Source organism: Chrysemys picta, chromosome 4 (genome assembly GCF_011386835.1).
Source record: "Chrysemys picta bellii isolate R12L10 chromosome 4, ASM1138683v2, whole genome shotgun sequence".
NCBI classification, from domain to species: domain Eukaryota; kingdom Metazoa; phylum Chordata; order Testudines; family Emydidae; genus Chrysemys; species Chrysemys picta.
In genome coordinates, this window is record NC_088794.1 from 5,938,395 (window position 1) to 5,945,367 (window position 6,973).

Genomic DNA, 6,973 nt, shown 5'->3' on the forward strand with positions numbered 1-6,973 from the left:
GTGGGGACCCTGCAGCTGAGCACCCCATTTTGTCAGGGATATTTTTAGTAAAAGTCATGGACAGGTCACGGGCTTCCGTGAATTTTTCTTTATTGCCCGTGACCTGCCATGACTTTTACTAAAAATATCTAAGACAAAATCTTAGCCTTACCCATGGTTAACTAGGTGAGGCGTGTTTACTTGTAGAGACCCAGAGATTCAGGCATGAGGAACAGCTGGCTGCCTGGGGTCCCATGCCCATGGAGTGTCCCAGAAGACAGTGGCCTGTAGGGCTACCATATGTCCGGATTTCCCCGGACATGTCCAGCTTTTCGGTCTATAAATAGCCGTCCGGGAGGGATTTTTAAAAATCTAAAAATGTCCGGGATTTCCCCCCGGTCGGCTACTAATAGACAGAAAAGCGGCGGCCAAGCGCCGCTGGGCACCCAAAGCCCCTTCCCGGCTCCCCCCATCCCCGGCAGCCTTACCACTCCGTCCGGCCCCGCAGCTGTCTTCCCCCTCCTCCCTGTTGCCAGCACAGAGTGCCCGAGGCAAAGCAACAGCGGGTTCGTTGCCCGGTGTGCTTCGCGTCAATAAACACACCAGGTGGAGAAGCAAACAAAGTTTATTTGGGATCCCAAAGCGGTGCAAGGAGACAGGCACGTCTCAGATCAAGCACATTAACAGGAACAGTTTTTCTTCTTTTATACACTTTGCAGTTAAGCCTCACCCCCCCCCCTTTCCCCTCTAGCCCTCCCTTTCTCCCCCCCATTCCTCCCTCTACCCCTCCCGCCCCTGGTAATAGTTAAGTCATTCTTGGCAGCTATAAGCCTAGCTTGTTAGTAACTTCTTTAAACCGTTATCTTGTCCTTTTTCCCTTCAGCCAGAAACATGCAGGCCTCATTATTACTGCTTGAGCAGGGGGTTGCAGACAGATAACTGGTTGCTTACATATTCCAATTGCACCTGGCTTTTGAGGTTGATTAGAGTTTAAACATGGAAGGATAGAGTTTGGTTCACTTAGGCCTAGTGCAGGAAGGCTTCATTGACACTTAGTGGCCTTCCACCCTCCCGAGTTACCTAGGGTGAGGCCTAGTGACGTCAACAACTCCCTCCTTTGAGAATACTCAACAAGCTTTTGGCTGAGTTTTCTCATATTCTGTGGACAAGATATGATTAAGTGCTATGAAGCTGGGGTTTTCAATGAGAGGGTATGCCGGGATTTTTGAGGAACGGGGGGCACAAAGCTTACGGAGGAGCATTTTAAAACAAGCAATTAGGAGGAGGGTGACCAGGCACAATACCACACCGGTGAGGAGGAGACGCACAAGGCCACCCCCCAGTCCTCCTAGGTTGGGCAACCAACTTCAAAGGGAATTGAAAACTGTGGGTTTCCTTTCCTGGGCCTTCCACTGCTTGAAAGCCTGTTTGGCCGACAGGACGTGCTTGTTAATGTCCTGTGAGTTTTCCAGGACATAAGCTTCTTCCTTAATGGGCTCTGAGGTGGCATACAAAGATTTACGCTGCCTGGGGCCGCCAGGGGTTGTCCCTTAATGCATACTGGGATTCAATGGTACAGTTTTGTGACAAGGGGGTACCCGAGGTATTTCTTCCCCTACTGAACCATCCCCAGCAGATATCTGACCAATTTTGGGGGACCACCCTCCAGGGTAACCCTGCTGCGTGGTGCGGGATTTGGGAGCATACTTAGCAGTTAGAGAGGTTAAATTCTTGGGCAAAGCAAACCTTCAAGGACTCATATGTGTTTGTTTCCAAGTTAGTAGGGATCCCTTTCCATCCCACATGTGCCTGGGGGGAACGGGAGGTAACGAAAGGAGTGTCCCTATGGCAAAGAGTACCACTGTGGCAGACCCTGGACCTGAACTCATGCTGGGCAGGTGACCCTAGAGCCTAACAATTACAATTCCCCAAATACCCACAAAATATCAATTACCAATAGTAGGCAGATTAAAAACAAAAGGACCAGGCCACCAGGTTAGGCCGGCCCTGTGAGAGTAAACACAACCAACACTTAGAGTTTTCACGGGAAGTGCGCTGCGACTGTCTAAAGAGACCACAGGGCATTCCCAGCAGATCTTATTGTTTTTTTGAATAACAGTTTAAGTCCTAGGTCGTAGCTGGTCGTCCTTTTCCGTAGGCTGGACGGTCCACCGTTCAGGAGCGGGCACTGCCTTCAGACAGGAGTGATGAATCCAGTTCTTATGTCCCTTGACCTTTGCTGCTGTGTGGGAGACCAGCAGGACGGTGTGGGGTCCCTTCCACTTCTCTTGGAGAGGCTAGTCCTTCCAGGTCCGAACGAGAACGGAATCGCCTGGCTGCAAGGAGTGGACAGGGGCATCCAGCGGGAGAGGCTGCAAATCTCTGGTATACCTGTGGAGAGAACAGAGAACAGCAGACGGAGAGCACATATACTGAGATAAAAAGCCACACCCCATTTCCCACTTCCCTGCCAGAACCGGTGTACCGTTCATAGGCCATGCCCTTCCAAACATAATCTCGAAGGGACTGAGCCCTAACCTGCCCTTTGGGAGAGCACGAATGCGGAGCAAAACAAGGGGTAAGGCATCAGGCCATCCACTGAATCGATCCACCAAAACGAAAAGGTATTTGAATCCTTGGGTCAGGGGGAACTCAGTAAAGTCTATTTGCTAAACCAGTCCTGGGCCTGGGGTAGGTTCCAGAGTGGCTGGTGACACTGACACTCCTGGTTGAGGGTTGTTCTTTAGGCAGACTAGACATTCAGCCTGTACCTGGGAGGCCAGCGTATAATTCTTTGTTTCTTTGTTTCTTCACCAGCGTCAGTTCTTAATGTCTTTTGTAGTCAGGAATTCCTGGACTTTGTGGTTTCAATGAAGCAAGTGTTCCTTCTTTTCTTTTCCTGAAACAGTGTGGTTCAGCATCATACAGGGGAGAGGTTACTAGCACATCACCCTGTCTTTAAATAGGCTTATCATCAGTTGGAGAGTCCTCCCGAGGTGGAGGGGTCTTTTTACAGTGAGAAGCCTGGGTTCAGCTGGGCAGTCCTTGGTACTTCACAGCGGTGTTGGTGGTTAACAGGACTTGGAAAGGGCCTTTCCAGTGTGGAGCCAAAGCAGTTTTTCGTTGATGGACCTTACATAGACTCAGTCTCCTTGTTTCAATGAATGGCAGGGCTGCTAGGGTCTTTGGGTACCACTTCTTTTATCTGTGAGAAAAGAAACCTAACACATTTCATTAATGCCTGACAGTGTTTTGCAGATCTCATAGTTGCTTGGGCACATTCAGGCCGCCCCCCTTTTCTTGGCTGTCGGCCAAGTCTTAGCTCTGGGCAGTGTCCTTGGATGGTGCCAGCATCTTATCTTTGGACTGAGCTTGCTAGCTGTATTTTTTCCCTCAGTTAACTCGTTCTGTTCTTTTTCCTTCTCTCCTTCTTGGCTTCTTTTAACTTAGAAAGGAAACTTCCACTCTTCACTCATACACCTTTTCCCAACAATGAACACATACACATTGCCATTATCCAGCAAAATAACTTCTATACAGAGCTTTGGAGCAACAAACCAGGACGAGCACACCCACTTTTGAGGAGTCCAACAAAGTTCAGGAGGCTCACAGTGGCTTTAAGGCAAGGGGTGAGACCCACAGCAGCAATCAACAAGTCATCCACATATTGCAGGAGGAGGACCCTGTCCTCATTGTCCCACTCTTCCAAGTCTCTGGCCAGGGCCTGGCCGAAAAGGGTGGGGGAATTTTTAAATCCCTGGGCCAACACTGTCCAGCAAAGCTGCTTTTTAACCCTCCTTTTGTCCTCCCACTGGCTCCACTCTGAGGCTTGCATGGCTGAGGGCTCAGTTGCAAGGGTCATTATCCAGGCATTCTCTGGGGGTAAGGTGAGGGTTATTTCATCTTGGATGAAATGCAGGGTGGCTCTTAAGCAACAAAGCAGGTCCCGTCCTAGTAGAAGTGTTGGACAATCGGGGAGGTAAACCAGTTTGTGAGATAGAGTTCTGTTTCCCAAAGCACATTCCGCTGGGGCATATACTGGGCACTTGGTTCCTTTCCCTGTAGCATCCACCACAGTGAGGGACTCTGACACAGGCAGCTGCAGGGGTTGGTTTACGGCGGTTCGTGCAGCTCCAGAGTCTAATAAAAAGTCTATGTCCGAATCTCCCACCCGCATTTTTACTCAGGGTTCGGGGGCAGGATAGTCCGTCTCCCCTGACACTCCTATTCTTGATCCTTCGCTGCCATCATAGGGGTACCTTCTCTTTTGGGGCACTCATTTTTCCAATGTCCCTCCTTCCAGCATCTGGCACACTGGTTGCGACCCAGACGCCTTTCCTGTGAGCCAGGGCGCCCACGTCCTCTCATTCCCCGGCCCCTTCCACCTTCCTGGAATTTTCCCCTGCCACCGGCCTGTACTGCTGTGACCATCATTTTCGCCTGCCTCTTTTCCTTTTCTTTAGACACAACCTAATTACGCTCCACCTCAGACAGCAGGGTCCGCATAAGGACATTACAATCATCCCAGTCAAGCTTACAGCTAGCCAGGCACCCTTCAAAGACTGAGATAAACTTGATTGGGTTCGTAGAGAATTCCCCTGCCTGTGCCTTAAAGACTGCTAGGTCCACCGGGTTAAAAGGCACATGGGTGTAAACTTGCATAGTAGTGGCCTGATTCCTATCTGAGCCATGTCTGGACACCACGGTCTCAGTGATCAACGGATAAAATTCCACCGCGGGGGCAATCTCTGGGACCTGAGATACCTTGTCTTTATATGGTGGGGGTGTGATAGCCGAAGGGGACACCGGACTTGCCATTACAGCTGGGGGGGGGGTGTTCTGGGGACTAACAATAGCTACTACCGAACCTGTCGGAGTCAAATTACACTTTTGCAAAATATCTAACCTATCTCTTAACAACATAAACAACTGTACATACATATGTTCATTCCATTTACCCGTTTGCTGACAAAACAGAAGTAATTGAAGGATTGTGTTATAATTAAGTGATCCTTCCGGTGGCCACATTTCCTGGTCCTCTAGCTGATATTGAGGCCAGTCTACTGTACAGAACCTTTTCAGTTTACTTTTAACCAACGGATCCGATCCAAACACTTTCCAGTTCACCAGAATGCATTCCAAGGGTGTACACCTTGCCCTGCCTGCCATACTCTGTCCCTGCCCCATAGGGAGACACTGGGCATCCCCAGGTCATAACAGGTAGACACTGGGCGTCCCCAGGTCAAGACAGATAAAGTCCCCACTGGACTGTTCCTACCTTATCCAAGGGTCCGGTTCTGCACCGTCGCCCTATTCACGGGACTGGTTCCCCACCGTCGCCCGCAGCTGCTTCTCCACTACTCGAGCGCGTTGCACCGTTGTGCCCTCCGGGGTCGACCAAACCACGTCTCCGCCGAGGCCCCCGGTAAAGTCACCGGTGCACGCTGGGCGTCGGTCGTCGCCACAATCTGTCGACCTCCGAAAGGGGTCCGGGCAAGGCTAAATTTCAGCCTCGAGCCCCACGTTGGGCGCCAAAACTGTTGCCAGCACAGAGTGCCCGAGGCAAAGCAACAGCGGGTCCGTTGCCCAGTGTGCTTCGCGTCAAAAAACACACAAGGTGGAGAAGCAAACAAAGTTTATTTGGGATCCCAAAGCGGTGCAAGGAGACAGGCACGTCTCAGATCAAGCACATTAACAGGAACAGTTTTTCTTCTTTTATACATTTTGCAGTTAAGCCTCACCCCGCCCTTTCCCCTCTAGCCCTCCCTTTCACCCCCCCATTCCTCCCTCTATCCCTCCCGTCCCTGGTAATAGTTAAGTCATTCTTGGCAGCTATAAGCCTAGCTTGTTAGTAACTTCTTTAAACCGTTATCTTGTCCTTTTTCCCTTCAGCCAGAAACATGCAGGCCTCATTATTACTGCTTGAGCAGGGGGTTGCAGACAGATAACTGGTTGCTTACATATTCCAATTGAACCTGGCTTTTGAGGTTGATTAGAGTTTAAACATGGAAGGACAGAGTTTGGTTCACTTAGGCCTAGTGCAGGAAGGCTTCATTGACACTTAGTGGCCTTCCACCCTCCTGAGTTACCTAGGGTGAGGCCTAGTGACGTCAACATCCCCTCCCCTGAACGCTCCACCCACCTGCTCCTCCCCCTCCCCTGCTTCCCGCCAATCAGATCTTCCCAGGAAGTCTGAAAAGAAGCAGGGGCAAGCGGGAGGCAGCAGCAGGTAAGCTGGGGCGGGGGGGGGCACGTGGAGGAGAGCTCCGGGGAGGCGCGTCCCTGGCTGAGCAGCGCCCGGCGGACCCAGTGGCTCCGGCCCAGCTCGGGCCCCAGCGGTTCCAGCCCAGGTTCCGGCCCCAGCGGTTCCGGCCCCACGGCGGTGGTCCTGGATCCGGCCCCAGCACCCCGGCCCGGCCTGGCTCCGGCCCCAGCACCCCCGGCCCCAGCACCGCCGGCCCGGTCCCGGCCCCAGCACCGCCGGCCCGTGCCCGGCCCCAGCACCCCCGGCCCGTGCCCGGGCCCGGCTCCGGCCCCAGCACCCCCGGCCCCAGCACCGCCGGCCCGGTCCCGGCCCCAGCCGCGCCAGCCCGTGCCCGGCCCCAGCACCCCCGGCCCGGGCCCGGGCCCGGCTCTGGACCCAGCACCCCCGGCCCGGCCTGGCTCCGGCCCCATCACCCCCGGCCTGGCTCCAGCCCCAGCACCCCCGGCCCCGATCCGGCCCCAGCACCCCCGGCCCGGGCCCGGCCCCAGCACCCCCGGCCCCAGCACCGCCGGCGCGGGCCCGGCCCCAGCACCCCCGGCCCCAGCACCGCCAGCGCGGGCCCGGCCCCAGCACCCCCGGCCCGGGCCAGGGCCCGGCTCCTGCCCCAGCACCCCCGGCCCCGATCCGGCCCCAGCACCCCCGGCCCAGGCCAGGGCCCGGCTCTGGCCCCAGCACCCCCGGCCCGGGCCCGGCCCCAGCACCCCCGTCCCCAGCACCCCCGGCCCGGCT

At 54.4% G+C, this 6,973-nt stretch overlaps 1 long non-coding RNA gene across 2 annotated transcripts; it reads right to left on the reverse strand.

The window, feature by feature from the left end:
* Nucleotides 1–588: 588 nt before the first annotated feature.
* LOC135983307 (uncharacterized) lies at nucleotides 589–6,219 on the reverse strand. 2 transcript variants are annotated; one of them, XR_010600875.1, is made up of 2 exons: nucleotides 5,258–6,219; nucleotides 589–2,370 (listed from the first exon to the last, which is right to left on the reverse strand). It is a non-coding gene; the product is annotated as an uncharacterized LOC135983307 (long non-coding RNA). The 2 variants fall into 2 exon arrangements; XR_010600874.1 differs by having other exon boundaries at nucleotides 2,751–6,219.
* Nucleotides 6,220–6,973: the final 754 nt, after the last annotated feature.